At 35.3% G+C, this 24985-nt stretch overlaps 2 long non-coding RNA genes across 2 annotated transcripts in view; both read left to right on the top strand.

Annotated features, from left to right (window-relative positions):
- The window catches only part of LOC113598801 (uncharacterized), a 285808-nt gene extending 284449 nt beyond the window's left edge, over positions 1 to 1359 (top strand). The window contains exon 5 of the long non-coding RNA XR_003419528.2: positions 1256 to 1359. This is a non-coding gene — a long non-coding RNA (uncharacterized LOC113598801). The remainder of the gene's footprint in view (positions 1 to 1255) is intronic.
- A 67-nt stretch (positions 1360 to 1426) lies between these two features.
- The window catches only part of LOC128315600 (uncharacterized), a 39212-nt gene continuing 15653 nt past the window's right edge, over positions 1427 to 24985 (top strand). The window contains exons 1-2 of the long non-coding RNA XR_008298527.1: positions 1427 to 2315; positions 18314 to 18410. This is a non-coding gene — a long non-coding RNA (uncharacterized LOC128315600). The remainder of the gene's footprint in view (positions 2316 to 18313; positions 18411 to 24985) is intronic.

Raw genomic sequence — 24985 nt, 5'->3', positions numbered from 1 at the left:
CCTGTAAACATTAGAGACTGCCCTCCTACCCACTGCCATTAAAAGAAAAAGAAAGAGAAAGAGAGAGAGAGAGAGAGAGAGAGAAAGGAAGAAAAGAAAAGAAGAAAGAAAGAGAAAGAAAAAGAAAGGGAGGGGGAAAAGGAAGGAAGGAAGAAATGAAAGGAAGGAAGGGTGGGTGGGAGGGAGGAAGAAAAAAGAAATGACCTTAATTTGACAGTCCTGCTCTGAGACCTGGCATTGGTATTAAAAAACAAACAAACATAACTTGTATGAGGCTGTAATGTATTGTCACTGACCTATTGAGAGCCACTAACATTCCTCTCTCTGGGAGGAATCAAATCCCTGCCATAGAAAGGAAAAGGATGGTAATATGATGTACTTTTAAAATTATTTTTTTGTTTGTTTCAAGTTTTTATTTAAATTCTAGTTAGCTAACATCTAGTGTGTTAGTGTAGAATTTATTGATTCATCATTTACATGTAACACCCAGTGCTCAACACAAGTGCCGTCCTTAGTACCCAGCATCTATCACTATCACTATTAATACTTCCAGAAGTGTAACTAGTATAAGTACTTTTTTTTTAATACTTAAAGTTAGGGACTGTGAAGGGATATTAAAGTTATATGTTCTATGGTGGGTTTTGTTTGTTTGTTTTGCTTTCCTCAAGGAGCTTATATCTATCAAGGAATAAATGTGAAAAAAATCTTTTATACTATATTCTGTTCTATCATGTAATATTATATTTTAAGAGAGAGGTATGTATAATGCCATTGTAATCCAGTTCAAAGGGCAGAGGTGAGGTTGAATGACTGTTACAGAAACGAAAGGGAGCATTTCAGTTGGACTTTATTGGTTATAATTTTCTAAGTAGAAGTGGAGGAACTGGGGAGAGGGTGGAATTCAGGTGAAAAAAAAGTGACACCAGTGTTTTATCCTCTTTACAAAAGGGGGAAATTGAGGCATAGACTAATTACTGCAGACTTCTATTTGATGTCAGAGACAATATTTTTTCCTTATTTTTTAAAATTTTATTGTTTGGTTTAGTGGTCTTTTCACTGTATCATATCAACAAAGGGCTAGGAACCTTCCCAGTATGAAGAACATTTTCTCTACTAGCTTCTAAAAATGTATTTTTGAGAATACAGAGAAATAGATGGCATTTTATGGGAATATATTTATAGGTCTTGTTAATATGAGTGATTTAAAAAAAAGAGTCATCAATTAATCAATGCTGTTATTATTTTGAGAAAATAGAAGCTTCTGCTGGGAAAGAACCTGTTTAGTGTTGCTTAAAATTGTGCTCATGCCGGAGAATGTAAAACATACTTACAACCTGCAGGTAGGCAAACAGCCTTTTGAATTCTCTTTTGCAGTAACTTCTTATTCAGTGAAACAATATTAATTGGGTCTCTGTACAAACTATAGGAGAAATAGACTTATAACTCATTTTAGTGCCAGGTTCTACAACGAACTTATTTACAATGAGTTGTATTTCGAATTTAGTTTTGACCTTTAAAAATATGTCCAGTGTTCTGTGGGAGTACATTAACTCTTTGAAGAAACAAAAGCATCCAATTCAAACAAGAAAGAGAACTATGCACTAGAGATGATCACTATTGCAGAATTCATTATGGAATATTTTTTATTATAATTTATTGTCAAATTGGCTTACATCCAACACCCAGTGCTCAGCCCAAAAAGTGCCCTACTCAATGCCCATCACCTGTTTTCCCTCTCCACCACTCCCCATCCACCCTCAGTTTGTTCTTTGTGTTTAAGAGTCTCTTGTGGTTTGCCTCCCTCCTTCTCTGTTTGTAACTATTTTGTTTCCCCTTCCCTTTTTCCCCCATGGACTTCTGTTAAGGTTCTAAAGATCGTTGTGGAATATTTAAATGAATTGTGTGTACACCGGATAGGAACATTGTGAAGAGTGGGTTTCGTCACTGATCTTTTGATGGTGTTTGGGTTTAAACCCCAGATTCATCATTCTGTGTGTGTGAACTTGGGTGAGCATTTACATTTCTAAACTTATAGCCTCATTGTTAATGAGAATTATATATGATTATTTTGCGGATGTAAATCCATGCTCAGCACATAGTAAAAACTTGAGAAAGATCAACCATATAAAGCCATGTTTCTCTTCTCCTTTGTTTTGTTTTCTGAGCCTCTTGAAGAAGGTTCTGGTAACAGTTTCAATTGCAACTTGAGGTTTATGAAGGAAAAGGCACGGCAATGACTCCTTTTCTGTGTCCCACCAAGTCAAAGTTCACAACCGACTGGCAAAACAATCTGTGTGTTGGTTTGCACTCTGAAGGTATTGCTAATGTACCATGTTTTAAAGGTTTGTCTTCTCTGGGCACCAGTGGCATGACTACAGTTGTTAAGTTATGGTCAAGTTCAAACATGCATTGAAAGCAATGTCTGAAAGAATGATTTAATACATGCCTTTGTAAATACAACAGAAGACATTCATCAAAAATGGTTGATCCATTTTGTAGAAGAACTGTACATTGATTACCGTAGTGGTTTAAGCACAAAAACAAATAGAAAAATACATTAAAAACTACATAGAGGGGTTCCTGATATAAATTTATAATTCTTCCTCTCTAGAAATTGGTAAAACCTCTGTTTCAATATAATGGTGGATTTTGTTTTGCTTCTGGAATGACTGCAACTTTGCTGCTTCTTGACTCTTCTCAGCCTAGATGATCTCCGTCTCATGCTGTTTTCCTCCTCCCGGGACTGTGCTGCAGTCACTTTCTTGTACTCATTCACCAGGGTTGTACGGAGTCCCTACTATTTATCTAGCACTGTTCTAGGTATTGGAATATAGTGGAAAAGTGAATAACAAAACTCGGTATCCCTAGATTTTCCAGAACAGGAGACAGAACACAAAATCACACATAATTCTTTCCGGTAGTGCTCAGTGCTATATAGAGAAGCGGACACAAGAAGGAGTTAAATAGAGAGCAGTGCGGTTGCCCTTGTTCAGTGAGATGTTCGGAGGCCTCTCTGAGGAGATGCTTCTTGACTAGAGATCTGCTAAAAGGTCTGGGTGTTGGAGGCAAACTGCAGAAATTCTTATGTTCTGGCTGTAACTGCCTTAAAATTAAAACAGTCCTTACCAAATATCAGACAGAAAAATAGTTGCTTCTGAAAGATAACCGAGTAAAACTTTCATAGCAGATACTCAATGCTGAACAATGGCTTTTTACTCTGCTTATTCCCCACCTTTCTCTCTTTCTCTCAACCTCTCTCTCTCTCTCTCTCTCTCCCTCTCCCTCATCTTCTCTCTGCCCCTCACTTGTTTTCCACCTTCTTTCCCTTCCTTCTTTCTTCTTTCTCTTTCCTTCTCCCGTATATTTCTTTGGCTTATATTGTCTGGAAATTCATTGATTACCCATTTCATGACTCCTATTTATAGAATTCACCAACAGTAAAAAAATTAATTTGAAAGGTGTGATGGAAAAGACTGAGGTATTTATGTTGGAAGTGACCATATAGAAATAAACTTCATTATACATGATAAGTTAATTATAAATCTTTTTACTGGTCATTGTTTTGATACATCTTGGATTAAGCTCAGGTGAAATTTTAGTTTGAAACTGTAGGAAATATCTAGGAAAAATAAAAAGAAAAGCAAATTTCTGCACAAATTCTTGCATTTCTAAAGGTTATCTACAGAAATTCTAGATATTTTTCTACAACATAATAAAATACATTTATCTTTTCTATGCACTGTGACAATGTAGCAAAAATAGTTTATATAGCAGAAAAATATTATTTTCCTGTACTGATTTGATCAAGCCTGATCCTGTTTATTTGAAGGCAAAATAACTACATGAAATATGAAAAAATTCAGTCTGTAATTTCATAGCACCCAGATAGATAAATACTAACACTTATTGCATGTCTGACATGAAAAGGATAACATTTCTGTAACATTTATTTATTAAAACAAAGCTAGAAGGTTATCTTTGCCTGTACCTTACAGATAAGCAGTTTCACAGAGCAGCTTTCCCAAGGTTAGATATCAGCCCTCCAAAAGTCAGGATGCTTTCTCAATTGTGAAAAACGCGTTCCTTTTAATACATATTCTTTCTAGAAAAACAAGCAAGCTTGGACAGTATACGTGGAGGAGATAAGAGGCCACACAAAAGTGAATCAGCCTACTGCTATTTTTCTTAGAATTGACCATAAGTGTAGATAAAGATTCAGAGTTTCCATTAAAGTAGTATTTTAAGTCTAGATGGTGAAACTTTACCTAAAATCAAATCCGTTACGTTGGCTCTCATTTTCTACAAAATAAGATAAGGGCATTTCTGGTTTTCTAAACTCTTTTCATGATCTACTAAAGGCATTAAGAACACAATATTGAAGTTTACTTGTAGACTATTCCATTTCACAATGACACTGGTTCTTTAGCCTACTATTTAAATGTCAGATCAATGACTAGTAATGGAATCCTTGGCTGATGTAGGAAATTGCTTAATTTGGTTTACACAAATTACTTATATTTTCCATGGCAGTATGAGTTAATATAACAAATCCTTTTGCAAAACTCATTATACAGGTTTATATCAGTTTCGATCTTTTTTTAAAGATATACATCTTATTACAATCTTCTCACTGAGATTCTTATTTGATTTTCCAACATTAAAGATTTTAGATTAAAATTTTAAAACACTTTAGATTTTAGATTAAAATAATAAAACACTTTATTATTTCTCTGGCCGTATAATTTTTTATGTCATCAGTTTTAAATAAAAGCTATGTGTTTTCTATAATAGTCACTGTTTTAAAAGAGTTATTTAGTTCTCATTTATGTACCATAAATTTTTCTATTGTGGGAAGCAATCAACTGTAAGATGTACCACTGAAATAACAGATTAAGTATACGAAACACTTTTAAGGCTAATCTCAATTTCAGATACGCTAAAATGTGGAAATGTGCATTTTTAAAATGTAGGAAGTATGGCATATTTTTCCTAAGGATTAAAAAAATTTTTTTAATGTTTATTTACTTTTGAGACAGAGACAGAGATAAGTATGAGTAGCAGAGAGGCAGAGAGAGGAAGACACATAATCCAAAGCAGGCTCCAGGCTCTGAGCTGTTAGCACAGAGCCTGACGCAGGACTCAAACCCATGAACTGGAAGATCATGACCTGAGCCAAAGTCAGACACTTAACTGACTGAGCCCCCCTCCCCCCACCCCCCTAACCCCCCCCCCCCCCCCCCCCCGCCACCAGGCATCCATGCCTAAGGATTTTTAATGACTGGGTTAAACTGAATTGGCAAAAAATGAGACTGACTCATTTTTAACACATATCTGGGTTTCTCAGAATTAGTGAAAATCCCAAGTAATAGATGGTATGTGTTAAAAAGTATTCTCACTTTCTATCTCAATCTATCAAGTGAGAAAGATGAAAATCTTTTTCACAAACCTTTTATAACCCTGTTTCCTTCTTGAAAAACAGTACTCATAAAACATAATGCTTGCTCTTCTGCTCCCTATCTCAAAGATTAGTTAGTTACACCCTCAGGGAAGCATATCTTTATTTGACAAAGTATTTTTAGCTTTAAGTTTCAAACATTGTATAATGAATATTAGATTATACTGAATATTACTTCAGAACAAAGTTTTGTGAGGGCATGGGCTCTGTGTTTACAACTTCTTTGCCAGCAGCCCCTAATGTTGTCCTGACAACCAGTAGGTATTTGATAAATATATTTATTGAATTAATGAATTAAAATGGACCAGTTGTTCTCTATTAATATATTTAATATAAGCATACAAGGAACACTAGAAGGAACAGAAATGAGTGCAAATAGGCACAGTAATTTATAACTTAGAAGTTGTGGTCTTTCCAGTGAGTCATTCTGTGACATTATTATACTTCCATTGCTAAATTTTCTTCTCTTCATATTTTAGTTGTTGGTGTTGTTTAGTGTTTGATGGCACTTTTTGTTTTCCACATGTTCAGCAAATATTTTCTGTTCACCCCTTCCCTTTGGACTTTGTATTATGAAGCAATCTCGTCAGCAAATACAGTGTTCTGAGTGTTTATGGTACTTACGCCTGACTCCAGGAAGAACTTAAATTGGAATGTGGCTTCTACAAGTTACCCTCCCTCCAAACCAGATACAAAGTGGTTGTACAGGGTGAATTAGTAGCAAATTCATTTTCTTCTAAAAGAATAACAGTACATGAGTTCTAACACGGCTTCTCAGCCTCTAAGATCCAGTGTGAGAGAAAAGAGTGAAGAGGTACCTTATCTTTCTCTCCAGGCGGGGTTTTGATGCGGGGGGTTAAGGAGGGTGGTCTGATTCACTTCAGGTCCCTGCACATCTGCAAGAATCTGAGTCCTTTTCTTCTGGTCATGGGAGAATCAGTCCCTATGTCAACAGCTACTACTCTCCAGACATTATGCTAAAGAGAAGAATTAGCCATGGCCTCTGCCTACGAGGGGCTCTAAAGATGTTTATAAACAATCATAATGGACAGTGAAAAGTGATGAATATCACAAAGGAGGTAAAAACAAAATTGTATGAGCGTTCCTAGAAGGAAGAAAGAACTTTTCTTTGGGTGATTAGGGAGGTCAGTGGCATGGCGCTGAGTTAGAATTATGGGATAGATGCAGATATGTAAAAATAAAGAAGAGAATTTAAGGTCAATGGTATATGAGCAAAAACATCTACTCTTCCATTTGGTTGGAGACTATGAAATCAGTAAAGTGGAAATATTTTAAATACTGTCAATAATAGGTGCTTTTTTGTTGACTTAAGTGCAAGTTATTAAGTTACTGTCTCAACTTTAAACCACCCTTCTGTCCTTGCTCTCCGATGATGGAGTGGCTCCTTCATATTTGTTGTTTTGGCTGCTTGCCATTTCTGTGAGCAGCATCCCACGTAGTGCCCTCCCTTTGCCAGTGGCATTAACAGAATCCACTTTGCAGTTTGCCAACACCTGCAGAACCAGCCTCACGCTCTCCCCACAGAGATAGCAGCTGGCCTGTGTCCATTCTTCGGGTTTCTGTATTTCAGACCTGGGAGGCCCTCCTCCTCCACCTGCCTCAGCTGAGCTGTCTCAGTTCCTGGGGATACTCCCCCAGACCTCCTCTCTTTGTTCCTCCAGCCCAAGAGGTCCGACCTCCTTCTAAGACTTAACTGCCTCCATGATTTTTCGTGTTTTTCTTTCCTTTTATCCTCTCAGTTACCTGGTTAAAAACTTTATACCAACCTAACAGATCTTTATTTAAATTCACTCTGTTCAAATAACTGATATGGTTTCTGTCCCCTGACAAGATCTTGGCTGACACGATGAATGAATTACATCTAATCTACAATATTGGCCACAATTCCTGCATTGCAGAGTTATTTTGGAATGGTCACTGGAGAATTCTTATTTATTTCTGTGTTTTCAGAAAAGTATTAAAAACATATATCAACAAAATAAAAACATGGGCTATTTTAATAGTGCATTGCTTATTAAAACGTATATAGTATTTATATGTATTTTTTCTGTATCACTTTTCTGGGGTCAAAAAGATACTCATCTCAAAGGTGAATATTACATACGATGAGCATGATGGGCTCTGGATTAACCGTTTTAAAGCGCTGTAAAAATTTTCACACATGCTCCCTCTACCCTTCTCCAATTTTACTACCATATACTTTGACTTAAGTACCATTTGAGGGTTGGTGTCTGTGTATATGTGTGGTCAACTGGCAAGAAGGCAAATGGAGGAGAGCAGTGAACTATGCTTACCTCATGGTCCTATCAGCTGCTCATAAGCCCCTGAGTGTTGAGCAGATCTGCCTATAGAGACTACTCAGCAGAGAAATTGCTTATTTGTTTGAGAGTGTACATTTCCTCTGGGCCAAAAATAGGGATTTTTCCCACAAATAAAACATACTACATTTTAATATATATATTCCCTTTTTGGTCATGGCTCCTAAATAAATTTATTATCTTTAGGAATCATAAGTTGCATAACATCTCAAAGTATTATTATTATTATTTATTTATTTAATCTGGGCATACACTATTTGATTATTATATTCAAGATTGTGAGGCCAGAGTATGAAAAACTAGTAAGCATATTTCATAAAAAATTTCACTTTATCCATTGTTTTGGATATTATTATATGTGATTTGGGGATGCTTTGACAAAAAAGTACTTACTAAATTATATTTATCCTGCTATGGAGACTATGAAAAGTTGCAAAAATCTACTCATTTGTACTTTATTACTTACAGATAGCTATGTGATCATATCAATTTGATTAGGGACGTTTTGAGTAAACTTGAAGTTGCTAATTAAATACTATGAAAACATTTAATCAAATGGCATGATTGTGAAAGAATGGCTTTACTTGCTTACAATAATCTTTGTTTGAAATATGCCCAAATATAATATATTAATTAATGTAATAATACAATTTGAGTAAATTAAAGGAGTTCTATAGCTGTCTGATGCTTGTTAAGCAAGAGTAGTCAAAGTCAAAGTCTTACCTGCTATACCAAATTACCATAAATTTAATGGCTTAAAACAACAAAGATTTCTTCTCTCATGGTTCTGTAAGTTACAAGTGTGGCGTGGGTATGTTGGACTGAAATCTAGATGTAAGTGTGCCTGTATTTATGGAAAATCCATTTCTCATCTGTTCCAGCTTCTAGAGACCGTTCCTTGGCTCCTTCCATCTTCACAGCCAGCAACATTGCATCTCCTTGCATCTGACCCTTCTTATATTATCATATCTCTTTTTGACAGCCTGGAAAGATCTACTTTTAAAGACTTGTGTGATTAGATTGGGCCTACTGGATAATCCAGAATAATCTGCCTGTCTCAATGTCAATTTTAATCGTATCTGTGAAGTCCTCTGTGCCATGTGAGTTAACATATTCATATTACTGGGGATTAAGATGTGGTCATCTTTTGAGGCCATTTTTCTGCCTACCTCACCATCTAACTCATTTTTTGATTGACCCCCAATATAAGATTCCTGTGTCAAAAACAGATGGTATGTGCTCAAATGTAGAGAGAATAGTTTACTATTTAACCTCTTTTTAATACTGTAATTCTGATCTGGGTAGGTATGTATAGGAAGTGGGGAGAAAAATGGTTTAGATTCACCCATAAGGCTTTTTTAAAATTATAGACCTACTTTTTCCAATGAAGCTAAGATTTTTGATATAAAACCCTACCCCCATTATCTCTTGTCCCATTCTTCCATAGAATACTATGCCTTCCATAGAATATTAGCCTCTATTACTAATAAGATTTTGTTATAGTCATCTGTTTGGGGGAATAGAAAAAAAAAGGAAGAAGATGATTGACTTCTTTGGTACTATTAACTCTGGCTTGATATAGAAAGAATAAAAGAAATCTGACTCAACTAAGAATTTGTTTGCTATGTTCTAATCTTCCAAAATGATCTAAGTAAACATTCGCAAAGTTTGAAAGTCTTATGACTATTTAATAATGTGTTCTTTGTTTTGTTTAGTCTCCTTAGACAAGCCAAAAGTACTGACATTTGTATTACTAAACCTCTTTCTTAAAGTTTAACAAATTGCTTTAAATTGTTTCCCTGAATGAAAGGAGGGCAAGACCAGTCATTTGCTGATAATTGAGCTAATGTAATATGGGAAATTTTCTGAAAATGCCCTGTTACTAAACACTATAAGGATTCAGAAGCACTTGGATTAAACAACCTACTTATTAGTTTACAAGAAAAGCCTAAAGGAAACTAGTTTTATTTTAAGCTATTAACAATATATCTTATTAAATAAAGTTCTTTCATCAAGCTGGAAAATTTTGAATCTTCTAATAATTTAAACTTCTAATATCCCTGGGAATGGAATTGGTGATTTTATGTTTAATCACAGGGAGAAAGCATTTGACAAAACACAACATCTTTTCATGATAAATTTGGTACAGAAGGAATGTACCTCAACATAATAAAGGCCATATATGGCAAACCCACAGCTAATATCATACTTAATGGTGAAATATTGAAAACTTCTTCTCTAAGATCAGGAAGAAGGTAAGAGTGCCTGCTCTCACCACTCTTATTCCGTATGGTAAGTCCTAGCTAGAATAATCAGAGAAGGTAAATAAATAAGACATTCAAGTAAAAAAGAAAGAGGTAAAACTATCTTTATTTATAGATGATATGATCTTATGGATGGAAAATCCTGAAGACTTAACCAAAAAGCAGTTGGAACTAATTGATTAATTCAGTAAAGCTGCAGGATATAAAATAAGCATACAGAAATCAGTTGCATTTTTATACTTAAACAACAAAATATGTGAAAAATAAATAAATAAAACAGCCTCACTCACAATAACATCAAAAACAATAAGATACCAGGAATAAACTTAACAAAAGCAGTGAAAAATAAGAATAGTAAAAACTAAAAGACTTGGGTGACAGAAATTGTAGAAGACACAAACAAAAGGAAAGCTGTCTGGCATTTTATGGACCAGAAGAATTAGTACTGTTAAGATGTTCATACTACTCAAAGCCATCTATAGATGCAGTGAAATCTTTATCAAAATTCCAATGGCATTTTTCACAGCAGTAGAACAAACAATCCTAAAATTTGTGTGAAGTCAAATAGACACTGAATAGCCAAAGCAATTCTGAGAAAGAAAAACAAAGCTAAAGGCATCACACTTCCTAATTTTGAACATACTACAAAGCTGTAGTAGGCCAAAGAGTAAGGTACTGCCATAGTAATAGCTATGTAGACCATTTGGACAGAATAGAGAGTCCATAAATAAAATACTGCACAGCAAAAGAAATAATCAAAAAATGAAAAGGCAACCTACAAAATGGGAGAACATATTTACAAACCATGTAATAGAAAAATGGTTCATATCCAAAATATATAAAGAACTCATAAAGCTCGATAACAAAAAACACAAAAGTCCTGTTAGAAAAATGGGCAGAGAAACTGAATAGACAGTTCTCCACAGAAGACATCCAAATGGCCAACAGGTACATTACTAATCAGGGCAACACAAATCAAAACCACAATGAGATATCACCTCACACGTGTTAGGATGGCTATTATCATAAGACAATAGATAGAATAGAATAGTGGTGGCAAAATATGAAAGGAAAAACCACTTTGTGGGAATGTAAATTGGTGAAACCACTGTGGGAAATAGTGTGGAAGTTCTTCAAAAAATTTAAAGTAAAACAACTATATGATCCAGCAATCCCACTCCTGGGTATACATCCAAAGGAAATGAAAACAGGATATCAAAGACATATCTGCACTACCATGTTTATTGTGGCATTATTCACAACAGTCAAAATATGGAAAGAACCTAGATGTCAGTCAATAGATGAATGGATAGGGAAAAGGTACATACACACACAAACATACAATGAATATTATTCAGGCATGAGAAAGAAGGAAATCCTGCTATTTTCAACAATATGGATGGACTTTGAGGGCATTATGCTAAGTGAGATAAGTCAGATAAAGACAAATACTATGATACCACTTATACATGGAATCTAAAAAAACTGAACTTTTGGAAACAGAGAGTAGAATAGTGGTTACTAGGGGCGGGGAGAGGTTACAGAAATCAGGGAGATGTTGCTCAAAGGGTACAAACTTGCAGTCAGAAGATGAGTAAGTTCTGGAGATCTAATGCACAGTATTATGATCATAGTCAATGGTACCGTATTATATTCTTCAAAGCTGCTAAGAGTGGATCTTGGCACAAAAAGAAAATGATAATTATGTGATGTAATGGAAGTGTTAGCTAATGCTATGCTGGCTATGTCGACAATCATATTGAAATATATAATTGCATCAAATCAGCAAGTTATACACCTTAAACTCACACAATGTTATATGTCAGTTACAGCTCAATTAAAAATAGATTTTTCATAGAAATAATTATTTCAAATAGGAAACACCAAAGATGACTTGTGTTCAGAATTGGACATGTTTTAAATTATTAACATAGTCATGAATTAAAATTATATTTTAATGATGAATGTTTTCAAGAGGTTTCCTCAAAAAGAATAACCAAAATGGGGTTAATAATATTTCAGAGTCATCTAATACTTAAAAACATATAAGTAATGCTGTTATTATTTTCCATGGTTTGTTGAAATTAAATGAACATAATAATTGCTGGTGATTTTAATCTGTGATGTACATTTTTCTTCTGTTGTTAGTAAGAATCAAAGGGCTGGCCATTATTTTACTTTCAGAAGTTATGCAGAAAAAAATAAGGTAAACCAATCATTCCCTTGGAGGTTTTCCTTGAGGTTTTTTCCTTTGTCTGTCTGTTTTTTAATTAATGCTGGCCAGTAGATGTCAGGCACTATGATTTCTGGCACATTAAGGTTAACAAAAGACATGTAAGACTCTGGATATGATGATAACTGCTAAACTTTTTAAAACTTAACTTTTTAGATAAACTATTACCAAACCAAATATTCCTATCATTTCTGCTAAAATTTTTACCAGGCACCACCATCTGTTAACACCCTCATAAACAAAGATGGCTGCCTGGGTACAAAAAATAGGAGCCATGATTTGGTTAGAATGACCGCATGGTTACTCATGGAAAGCGTATGGTCACTGTGAAAAAATATTTATCCCCTAAATAAACAAACTGGAGCAAGAAAATGAAAGAATGCTTTTTTAAAAAAACACAAGTAATCTTGTAGTAAAGAGGATAAAGCCTTATTAACTTATTGAAGTATTGATTTAAAACATTACTGATGAGTGGACAGATGTGTGGACTGTGAAAATGTTAACTACCAGTTAGATAGATTTACTCTGTGCAAGTACTGTTTTTTTTATTTATTTATTTATTTATTTATTTATTTATTTATTTATTATTTATATTTTAGAGACAGAGAGAGAGCATGTGAGGAGGGGAGAGGGGCAGAGGGAGGGAGAGATAGTAAGAGAGAATCTTAAGCAGGTTCCAAGCTCAGCACAGAGACCAATGCGAGGCTTGATCCCAGATACTGGGATCATAACCTGAGCTGAAATTGAGTCGGACACTCAACTGACTAAGCCATCCAGGCACTGCAAGTACTGTTTTAAATGTTTTATCTGTAATACGTATCACAATTCTATGAGCTAGATACTATAATTATCCCACTTTATAGACAGGGAAACTGAGGCACAAACAGGGATGTATCTTGCTGAGGCTTCCATAGCTAATATGTGGCAGAGCTAAGAACTGAACCCATGCAGAAAGGTTCTGGAATCCATGCATTTAAATACGGGGAGATACTGAGGTTTGAGAGGAAATTATGGTTCAACGATAGTGTACCACTTCAATGCTATTTGGCACACTAAACTGTTTGTACTTGTGCTGTCACATTTGCTGTGAATCCAGGCCTTATTTGAGTTTTTTTAGTGGCAGTCATGACCATGTATAGGACCACTGATGCTACAGAATTAATAATAGTTACTATTTTAAAAAAGAAAAAGCTTAGGGGCGCCTGGGTGGCTCAGTCGGTTAGGCATCTGACTTCAACTCAGGTCATGATCTCGCGGTCCATGAGTTTGAGCCCCACGTGGGCTCCGGGCTGATGGCTCAGAGCCTGGAGCCTGCTTCGGATTCTGTGTCTCCCTCTCTCTCTGCCCCTCCCCTGTTCATGCTCTGTCTCTCTCTGCCTCAAAAATAAATAAATGTTAAAAAAAATTTTTTTTTTAAAGAAAAAGCTTAGAATTTTAAATTGGAAAATTTTGGGTCTTCACATCTTCATTTTAAAATGGGACTCAAATAAATTCCAATCACACATTTTGTCCAGAAAACACTGGCAAAGTCCAGCACCAAAAATTAGAGTCCACCCAGAATTCATAAGCTTGGCATTTTGAAGAAAATGTGAATTTTCTCCTGTTTTATCCCACTCCCTTTGGCAGAATGCCGCTTCCATTCTTTAAAGTAATTACCTTTGCCAATGTTGCTTGCAAAAGACATGTAGAAACTAATAGCAATGACACACAGACATTGTTCACATAACTGAAGTGACTTGGGCTAATAACAAATGACTATTAACAAGTATATACTTTAAAAATTTAGACATTCAAAACAGCCAGATTTTTCAGTTTTTTCCTTTATGCCTTTAAATTTAAACCTCACTTTACAAAAATCTATGAAGCAGTAAACCTGAATTAGAAGTAGTTTATTAAAATGAATGTATGTATATTAAATATTTACTATGAATATAGGAGACAAAGATTGTTTTGAAAAGCAAATCTAAAAGTCTGCTATGTAAGGAGTTATTTTTATAGTATTTTTTGTTGTCAAATATACATTATATAATATTTATCATTTTTTCCCATCTGTAACTATATTATTCAGTGACATTGAATGCATTCATAACATTGTAAAACCATCACCACTATCTATACCTAAAACCTTTTCGTCACCCCACCAAGAGCTCTGTACCTATCAAGCAAAAACACCCCCTCCTCCCCAGTTCCTGAGACCCTTATTTTACTTTCTGTCTCTATAAATTTGACGGTTATAGGTATGCTATCAATGGAATTGTTGACTTATTTTCCTCTTTTTTGAAGAACCACCATTCTATTTTCCACAGTGGCTGCACCATTTTACATTCCCATCAGCAATGCCCAAGGGTCCCAATTTCTCCATATCCTCATCAACATCTATCTTCCCTGTTTCGGAAATGCTAGCAATCCTAGTAAGTATGAAGCGATGTCTCATTGCGGTTTTGATTTGAATTCATCTAATTTCTAATGATGTTGAGCATCTTTGCATGTGCCTATTGGCCATTTGTATGTCTTTGAAGAAATATCTATTCAAGTCCATTGCCCCTTTCAACTGTGTTTTTTGTTTGTTGTTGTCAGAGTGCTTTATAGATTTTGAATTTTAATCCCTTCCTTACCAGATATATGATTTGCAAATATTTTCTCTCATTGAATAAGTTGTCTTTTTGCTTTCTTGGTAGTATCCTTTAATTGTACAAAAGTTCTTAATTTTGATGAAGTCCAATGTATCTGTTTTTATTTTGTTCCTATAATTTTGGTGTTTTTATCTATGAACATGAAATATCTTTTCATTTATTTAGATCTTTAAGTTCTTTCAGCAATATTTTATAGTTCACCCCCATGGTTAGATGTATTCCTAAGTGATTCTTTTAGGTATTATTATAAATGCATTTGCTTTTCTAATTTGCTTTTGAGATTATTCAATGCTGGAGTAAAGAAACACAGCTGATTTTTGTGTATTGATCTCATACCATGCAACTTTGATGAATTTGTTTATTGCATCTAATTTTTTAATGGATTCTTAGGATTTTTAGGATGTTAAATTTTTTGGGAATTGTCTATAGGTAAGGTCTTAACCCTGGTAACTACTGATCTGTTCTCCAACACTGTAATTTCATAATTTCAAGGATGTCGTATAAATGGAATCACACAGCATGCAGCTTTTTGAGATTGGCAGCCAACAAGTTTAGGTTCAGAATGCACCTCCTGGCTGACTTTGTGGGCTATGATTCAAATGCTAATTTAACTTTCAGAGACTTTTCTATGCTATTGTGGACTGCTCTGTGTGCTATCCAGAGGCTAATTTGAAACTTTAGTGGTTTTACACACTGTGGATCCGTTCTCAAATAATTTGCCACGTGGATTACAGGCAGTTCCATGCAAGGGCTCTTGAAAACTTCCTAGGACTTACTTATGTAGATTCAAAGAATCCTTTTCTCTAGCTCAGTTCTGTTCTCACTTTCCAGTTCTAAGGGACTAAGGTGCCACCTATTTGCTGTTTTTCCCTTAGTGCAGGCAAATATGGTAGACATGCTCCACCTCACAGCTCCCATAGAGAGCTTCCTGCTGCCCAGGTGCACAGAAGGAAGGGCATGACATCAGCTCACAGTACTACAGGGTGAGTATGGTCAACAGTGCTTCTCAGCACTCAGAGAGGCGCGGGGAGTTGTGTCTGTTCACATAATTGCAAGTTGGGGATAACTGACAAGGTTCCATCCCACAGTCTCCACATGCCTAGTGGATAATGGAAGAGGTAGGCATAGGCAAAAATTTCTATTCTGCAGAGCTGACTCCTTTCTGATCCTGAAGCTATGACTTCTTCATGCTTCTCCTTATCTTCTTTTTTCTTGCACTGCCCCTTGCGTTTTTTCTTAACAAACTCCTATAAAGTTTAGGTCAGAGTTTATCTCCTGTTCATACTGTACACACTCTAGTGCTGCTATTGGGACTACGGGTTACTTGATGAGGAAATTCTTGCGAGAGATTGACTTGTGTCTCTGGGTTTAACCACATAGATGAACATGGAGAGTACTGCTTGCTTCTCGCATGGGGATTTCTAGGGGCAGAACCTGTGATAGAAATAGAGACATAGGGATATTGATTCCTGGGATAAAGAGGAAAAGATGAAGAACCACTCCCAAAATTTTCTGTAGCTCCAGAAGTGTGCATAAAAGGACCTTAGATATTCCTGTAGTTCCATTTGAAGGAGCAGGGAAGGGGAGGAGGCAAGAACAGTGAACACCTGGACAGACACCTAGAGAGGATGTCTCCATCAAATGAGGAGGTTATTAGTGTAGATCTCTAGCCTACCATTTTTACATGGGCTTCACTAAGATCCCAGCTCCAGCCACACTAGCTATCTTTGTGCATCTTGGATTTGCCACAATTTTCCAAGAGTTGGTGCTTTTGCACTTACTCTCTCAGTCTGGATTGCTTTGGTCCTCAAACTTTCACATGGCTTCCTGTCATTCAGACTCTCTAAAGTATCTTCTTCCTCTCTCATTACTTTCTAGCACATCTCCCTAATATTATCTTCATTACACATATCACTATCTGTATTTATTTGTGAAGATTTTTATTGTCTATCTCCACCCCCCAGACTATTCATGAGAATAGGAACATTGACTGTCTTATTCACAATTATAATTCCAGGTTCTAACAGTAGTAGGTTCTCAACACATATTTATGAAATACATCATAATTATGTCTTCTTCAGGATCGATTGCTATTTAACCTATTGACTACATGGATAATCTATGCAAATGTGAGTCATTTTGTATATATTTAAGTTTATTTTTTCAATATTTTTATTAATAAATTCTATAACATATTCTTCATTTTCAGGCTATCTTCTCAGTTCTAGGACTTGTCTTTGTGGAAGGATCTCTTCATGCAATACTGTAATAAGCACACAAACTATGTCTGGATAACATCAATAAAAATAGAATATGAAGATATTAATTCAGTGTATTGGTTGGGAAATAGCTCATCTGAAGCACCGGGAACATTTTTGCCAATACAAAATTAGCATCATTGACTGGATATTTTGACATATGTTGACATAAAGCAATAACTGTAGATTAAGTAACAAGATTGATTCATCAAGTTAGTGAAACTGTTCAATTTTGCTTTAAAAATTCATTAAATTGTCCAAATTAACACATTGACAGCCTTTTTAGTTAAACTAAGTATATTCAGGTGGATTCTGATTTCAAAGATTTAGAGTTGACAGCAAAATACAGTCAGTTCTCATTATTCACAGTAGTTGTGTTTTATAAAGCTACCTTGAACACTGAATTAATGAATACTGAATTATTGCTCCTAAGGGAAATGCAGGGTGGGGTTTCTGTGAGTCTGTCATCAAAACAAATCAACAACTGATTAACACCTAACCTTGTTTATATGTGTTTCTGTTTAAAGACACCTAATTTAGTATGCATTTTTGGTTCATTAACATTGAACGTATGACCCACAGCACTATCACTCATGCCTGAACAAAGCTTATCTAACACTTGTGTCTTCCCCTTCAGGCACATTACAATCTTCTTGTGCTTATACACTAGATTGTTCTTCAGCAACAAGCACAGGGCCATTTTAAACAGCAAAATCACCAACAAACAGCACACCTGGAAATGTGGCACTACATAGACTGTGAAAAAGACACACTTGTTTACAGTAGGAGATCTGAAACAAGAAGGCAGAGTGTTGCCTTGTTTGACCTCAGCTGGTGAAGTGTGTGTTGGGTGACTCAAATTGTTTGCAACAGTGCACATGTCTGTGAATGACCGTGAAACCACTGTGGGTATTGACTTGGGGGTTACAACGAAATTTTAGTAAGTAGTTTGATGGCAAATACAACATGCAGGAATAATGATGTTTGAATGTATGAACTTTAAATTGCAGGTCCTGGATGTCACTGAAAAATGAAGACTCACTTACTCATTCCTTAAGAAAAGCATATAATTTGGCAGTCACACTTGACTTTACAATCATACTTATTTAACAAATATTATAATCATTTCAGGTATTAATAACTTGGGAGATTCCTGTCAAGTCTCCAGATCCAGAAGTCTCTAGCTTCTTAGAAACACTAACTGGAAGAAAATCCAAGAGATCCACAAGTAAGTAGGTGTACCATTTACACTCTCATGCATGAGGAAACATATTCTTAAGGACAGAGTGGGAATTTCTTAGTTATTTTAGATTTCTACAGGATAATTGTGATCAATTGATGTTAATTTAAAAAATAAAGTTAATGGGGCACCTGGGTGGCTTAGTCAGTTGGGCATCCAACTTCTGCTCAGGTCATGATCTCATAGGTGGTGAGTTCGAGCCCTGCGTCAGGCTCAGTGCTGACAGCTCAGAGCCTGGAGCCTGCTTCAGATTCTGTGTCTCCCTCTCTCTCTGCCCCTCCCCACTCAAAAATAAACATTAAAAAAATAATAAAAAAAAGAAAGTTAATGAAGACAGATTTTTTCTTTTAAAATAAGAGTAAAATAATTTGTAAAGAAAAAATAAAACACTAATTGAAAAGAACAAGTGGTCAGGAAGAAACTGAATAGGCAAATAATACAAGCTTAAAGTCATCGCTGAATAAAGAGACAAAGGTCACAATTTCTGATTACAGAAATTAACAAAAAGAGGCTCTGTTTGCTAATGACGAGAGAACGCGGCATTCAATGTTAAATGTCATAACCTTTGCTTCTCTTTTTTTTGTGCTGGTTTCATTTGGTACAGGATGTCATCTGTAAGAAATATCAATGTGTTTGGCTAAAAACAGGGCTCCAAAAAACGTTTTTTCTTGACTATAAATTTGAAAACAGCCAGCCATTTACAAAACTAAATGCAAGGTCTTCGGGCAGGACTTAACTGTATGAAAATCTGCACAATCTCAAAATGAAATGCTAGTCTTTAAATTATTTTTGATAATTGCAAAAACAGTGCATCTGCATTGAAGAAGAAAATCGCAAAGTGACTTGTAAAAGATATCAAAAGACTATTTGAATGATCTTGACCAAACCACTTAGCTTCATCTAAAAAGTTATGGAGGAAATAACAAATGCTAGTATTTGTTGAGTAATTGCAAGGTGCTAGACACTGTTCCAGTTTCTGTGATACAGGTGCCATTGTTTCCATTTACAGATCAAGAAATGAAAGCACAGAGAGGCTATGTGTCTTGTCATTTCTTACAACTAGTACATGGCTGAGATGGGATGACAAACCAGGCCATCTGAATTCAGAGCCCAAAGCACTCAATGCTGCCTCCATGTGATGTGAAATGTTGTTTCCAAGAGTAGAAGAAAAATGAATATGAGAATATTTTTAAAATGAAGTATTACACCCAAGTTTGCAAACATGATCATGATAGTTGTGGTCCTTTGTGAGTGTGAGGTGACTGTGGAGATGTTCAGAGTCCTATAAGGACATATAATCAAAGGGACCTAATCTAGTCTTAGATGTGGCATTCAAACTGAGTCCTGAAAGATGGATATTGACTAGCCATAAAGCGTGCGTGTGTATGAGTGTGTGTGTTATCCCTAACAAAGAAAACCATCTGTGAAAATGTCCTGGGACGGAAAGGAAGTAAAGGAAGCCAATGGGACTAGAATTTAGTCTGCAAGTCACTGCTGTTAGAGGCAGTGATAGGTACAAAGTGGCAAAGTGTACCTACTATCGGTATTTTTATTTACCCATAATTCACTTATTTGATACAATGAAACACTAACACATCATGTAGGAGTCCGTCTGTATCAAACACCACTAGTTGGTTTTCATGTTACAGGTAGACAGGCTCAGTGACCCTGGGTGCATGAATCTTGTTACCTTTTTATTTCTAAAACAATTACATATGACACTTAGTACACTTTACAATTATCAAGTGTTTGGGGCTCAAATCCCCAGTGAAATGAAGTGGATGGTTCTTGAGTCTTAAAAAAAAAAAAAGGATTTAGCTCATTGAGCTGAAAGCTAGGTGAGTGTACCACTCTGACCTCTTCCCCTGGATGTGTGCTTCTCAAATTGTGGTACTTAGATTCCGTGGGTATCTCATTAATTCCTTAGGTAAGTATAATGATATTGGAGATACACAAAAGTTTAGGGAAAGACATTGTAATTTTTTCTTACACTTCAAATGATACATTAACTTCATTCATAAGGAAAATCAGCAACTTGTTCCTATTGACCAATCTCTAATTTATTCGTAAATGTCCATAGAACAAATATATTTTATGTTCAATGAGTGATTAGAAGATTTATTGTTTTGTTAGTGGGGAACCTTATCGCTTTGGCCCAATAGTCACGTTGTTTATCTTTGTTTGCTACTGTCACTCCATCTACCATGGTGGGAAGACAAGATTATGTTGAAAGCACCAGGACTGCATGAAAAGGGCTTGCCCAGGAGAGCAAATAACAGCTATGGGGGTGAGTTCAGAGAGGGTTATACCTCCACATCACTGAAAGACAAGTCCGTTTGTCACTCAACAAATCAGCAATCTTTTTACTTTTGATTACTCCTACAAATTAGTTTAATTTTTATCACATGTTTATAAGCATGCTTAATGCTGGGAGTTTCCTGATGAGATGAAAATTAAAATTCTGAGTGCTTTCTTTGTGTAATTTTGGGTTGTTGTTCGTTGAGAGTTTAAAGACATAGTAGTCTTCATAAATGGTTTCAGTTAGGAATATGGCTCAGTGGCTAAAACAGGAAGTTTGTATATAACTTTGAAATCAGTAAAATATGCAACTAAGTATAAAGAATCAACTGAATCATGTGGCAAGGCATAGAATGCTGTGATGGTGAACTTCCCAAAGTGCACTTGAGGATTGTGCTGCCCCAACTTTAACTGATAAATTGGTAGTAAGCGGCAAAAGTCAATGGAAAGGCATAAGGCATATGCAAATATTTATAGGATTATTTGGTGTTATTATAGAGATACAAGTAGATCTTAATTTTGGGATCTTGCTTGAGAAAACATGGACAATGATACCTAGAGCCATCACTCTTTCAAATGACCCTAAAAAGCCATCCATGCAAATTTGAAGGTAACAGGCCAGAAAATTTTAAAAGAAATTTCAAAAACAGAGGAGTGTTGAGTAGTAAGAAAAAAAAGATAAAGGGCAAATTTGAATAAGGATAAAATATTTGAACCTTTTTTTTTAAGTTTTTTTTTTTTTATGATTATGTTGGATAGTGAAGCTCAAGAAAGAATTTGAAAAATTGGCAAAGCCATGAGGTATAAATGTGAGCAGATATGGTTTTAACAAATTATATATTTAATATTTTTTGAAGGTATGAGTAAAAAACTACCTAGGAGATTGAGGTTTTTTTCATGTATAAACCTTTTATCATTTTTATTAAAAAACTATAGCACTTCATATAAAAAGGTAAAAACAATACTGAATGCCACAAACAGCTGAACAGTAAACAATGTTATCATTTTGTGTTCATCTTTCAGCTCAATTTTCGGTGCTAGATATGCTAATAGATACATATGTAAATAAATGATAGATAAGTAGTTACACAGAACCATAATTTTCTTTTAAGCAAAATTAAATCGTATGCAGTAGAGATTAATAGATGAAAAGAAACCCATTGAAGGAGGTAGGAAAAATCTGATATAAAAAAAAACACACTGATTTACTCAAGTAATATTTTTCCTGGTAAGGTTTATCTAACATTAAGAAAAATAAAAATAACCAATAGGTTGTTAGTGTTATTTTTCCTAGTTTTTATTTTAATTCCAGTTAGTTAACATACAGTGTTATATTAGTTTCAGGTGTAGAATATAGCAGATTCAACTCTTCCACCATCCAGTCGTCACAACAAGTGTGCTCCTTAATCCCCATCACCTACTTAACCTATACTTCCACTCCCCTCCCTTCTGGTAACCATCAGTATGTTCTCTATAGTTAAAAGTTGGTTTCTTGGTTTGCCTCTCTTTTTTCCCCCTATTATCATTTGTTTTGTTTTTCAATTCCACATATGAGTGAAATCATATGGTATTTGTCTTTCTCTGACTGACTTCTTTCACTTAACGATATACTCTAGCTCCGTCCATGTTGTTGCAAATGGCAAGATTTTATTCCGTGTTATGAGTGAATGATATTCCATTGTCTACATATACCACATCTTCTTTATCCGTTCATCAGTCAGTGGACATTTGGACTGCTTCCATATCTTTGCTGTTGTAAATAACACTGCTATAAATATAGGGGTGCATGTGTCCCTTTGAAAAATTAGTGTTTTTCTATTCTTTGGGTAAAAGTAGTGTGATTGCTGTGGGTAGTTCTCATTTTTTAAGTTTATTTATTTATTTTTGATAGAGAAAGAACAGAGGAGGGGCAAAGAGAGAGGGAGAGAGAGAATCCTAAGCAGACTCCATGCTGTCTGTGTGACAGCACTGACATGGGCTTGACTGTGAAATCATGACCTGAGCTAAAATCGAGAGTCGGACACCTAATTGAATGAGCCACCTAGGTGCCCCTAGGTATAGTTTTATTACACATCTTAAATCTGTAGTGTTTGGAAAATTTTCAGCCCTTATCTCTTCAGATATTGTTTCTGCCCTCTTTTCTTTTACGTATTCTTCTGGAGTACCATTTACACATATGCTAAAACTTTTTAAACTATTTTCCCACTCAATTATTATGGTGTTGTCTTTTTTCCTATCGTTTAATCTGTCTGTGCTTTAGTCTGGATACTTCTTATTGATCTTTATTCCATCTTAGTTTACTATTCTCTATAGCAAGGTTTAGTCTCCCATTAAAACCATATATTGAATCTCAATTTCAATTATTTTATTTTTTAGTTCTAAGATTTGCAATATATACATTTATGCATATATATACTTACATATGCATATGTATTTATGTGTATATATACACATATACTGATCTATATGCATTTATATTTTAATTCTTTGTTTATTTTATAGATGTTGTTTGGTGTTTTTAATGTGTACATATTTTGTGAATCTGTTACTTTTTTGGGGATAATATGGTCATACCACCTGATGTTCCGAATAGTTTTTTTTATTGAATGCCAAATAATATGATGAAAAATTATATGAACTATTTAAAGCTCTAGATGAGATCATTCCTCCAGAGTCATTTATTTTGACACCAAAATGCAGTTACACAGAGAAGGATAATCTTAATCCATCTTGGTATTGAGTTGATTTTAAGATACACCTTAGTTCTTTTTGTTTGTTTGTTTTGTTTTCATTTTTTTGATGTTTATTTATTTTTGAGAGAGAGAGACAGAGTGTGAGCAGGAGAGGTACATAGAGAGAGGGAGACAGAATCTGAAGCAGGCTCCAGGCTCTGAGCTGTCAGCACAGAGCCCGACGCAGGGCTTGAACTCACAGACCCTGAGATCATGACCTGAGCTGAAGTCGAATTCTTAACCCACTGAGCCACCAGGCACCCCAAGATAAGTCTTAGTTTCAAAAATGCTTGGCTCTTTCTACTTGCTCCCAAGTTGTATTTCTTCAGTACCCAAATGGAAGTCTGAAGGGATCTCCTTCTTGAAAAGCCATGAACTATTATTTTGGTCAATGTAATCCAATTAGGCTACCTGAAGTTTTTCTCAACATCACAAACTCTAGGTGTCTATTTATGAATCAAGAAATATTTTGAGGAGAAAAGTAGCCCTGAATACTGGGCTCAATTCTGTACTTCCCTTCTCTCCAGGCTCTTGCTATCCCAAGTTCTTGCTGTCTTGATACTTCTTCAGTGTTGTCAAACATATTTTTAAAACATTTTATATAGTTTTGTAGTCATTCTCAGATGGAGGTTGGCTTGCTAGAAGCAATTTTACCATCCCAGATACATAAGTGGCATTTTTATTTAAACACACATAATACCTACATCTATTTCTTTCTTTATTCCCACGGTATCACTTAGAAGATTTCTTTCTCTCTCAAAGAGAAATCTAAAAGGAACCAAAGTGATGGTACAGATTATATAAAAAGGAATGAGACTAAGAAGTTTTTGGAACAAGACAAATGGATCAAAAGATGGTTAATTAGTGTTTCAGTTAGTATGGTTTCATAACCAATTACCATAAAAATCAGTGTCTGAAGACAACTCTTTTATTGTGCTTACGGAGTCTGTGAGCCAGGAGTTTGGACAGGGTATAGAGCTAATGGCTTGTTTCTATTCCAAAACGTCTAGATCCTCAGTTGGGATAACAAACAGCTGGAGTTACTCCACAGCTCGGGAATGGAGTCATTGAGAAGTGTCTTCACTCATGTGTGTGTTGGCTGATTCTGGCTAGTAACTGAGACCTCACTTGAGGCTATGGCCAAAGTCTGTGGTCTCTTATTAGTGGCCTATATTTCCTTAGATGGCCTCAGGATGGTTACACTTCTTAAATGGTCACTCAGGTAGTATGCCTTTGAAAAAGTTAGAAGTTGCATGAACCGTTTTTAATTTGCACTGGAAGTCATGCAGTCTCATTTTTGCCACAATCTTTTGGTTACAAGTGAGCCACAAAACTGTCAGGTTTGATGCGAGGAGGAGAGTAGCATAGATCCCATTTCTTTATGTGAGAGAGGCAAGGTCATATTGTAGAAGACCTTGTAAGATGTGACACATTTTTGTGTCAAGTTTTGGAAGTTGTAGTCTGCCACAAGTAATGTTTATAAAGGTCAAAAACATAACATATGCAATGTAAAAATTTTAAAAGAACCCAAAT

The sequence above is a fragment of the Acinonyx jubatus genome, chromosome B2, assembly GCF_027475565.1.
Source record: "Acinonyx jubatus isolate Ajub_Pintada_27869175 chromosome B2, VMU_Ajub_asm_v1.0, whole genome shotgun sequence".
Lineage (NCBI taxonomy): Eukaryota > Metazoa > Chordata > Mammalia > Carnivora > Felidae > Acinonyx > Acinonyx jubatus.
This window is presented reverse-complemented; position numbering and strand designations above follow the sequence as displayed.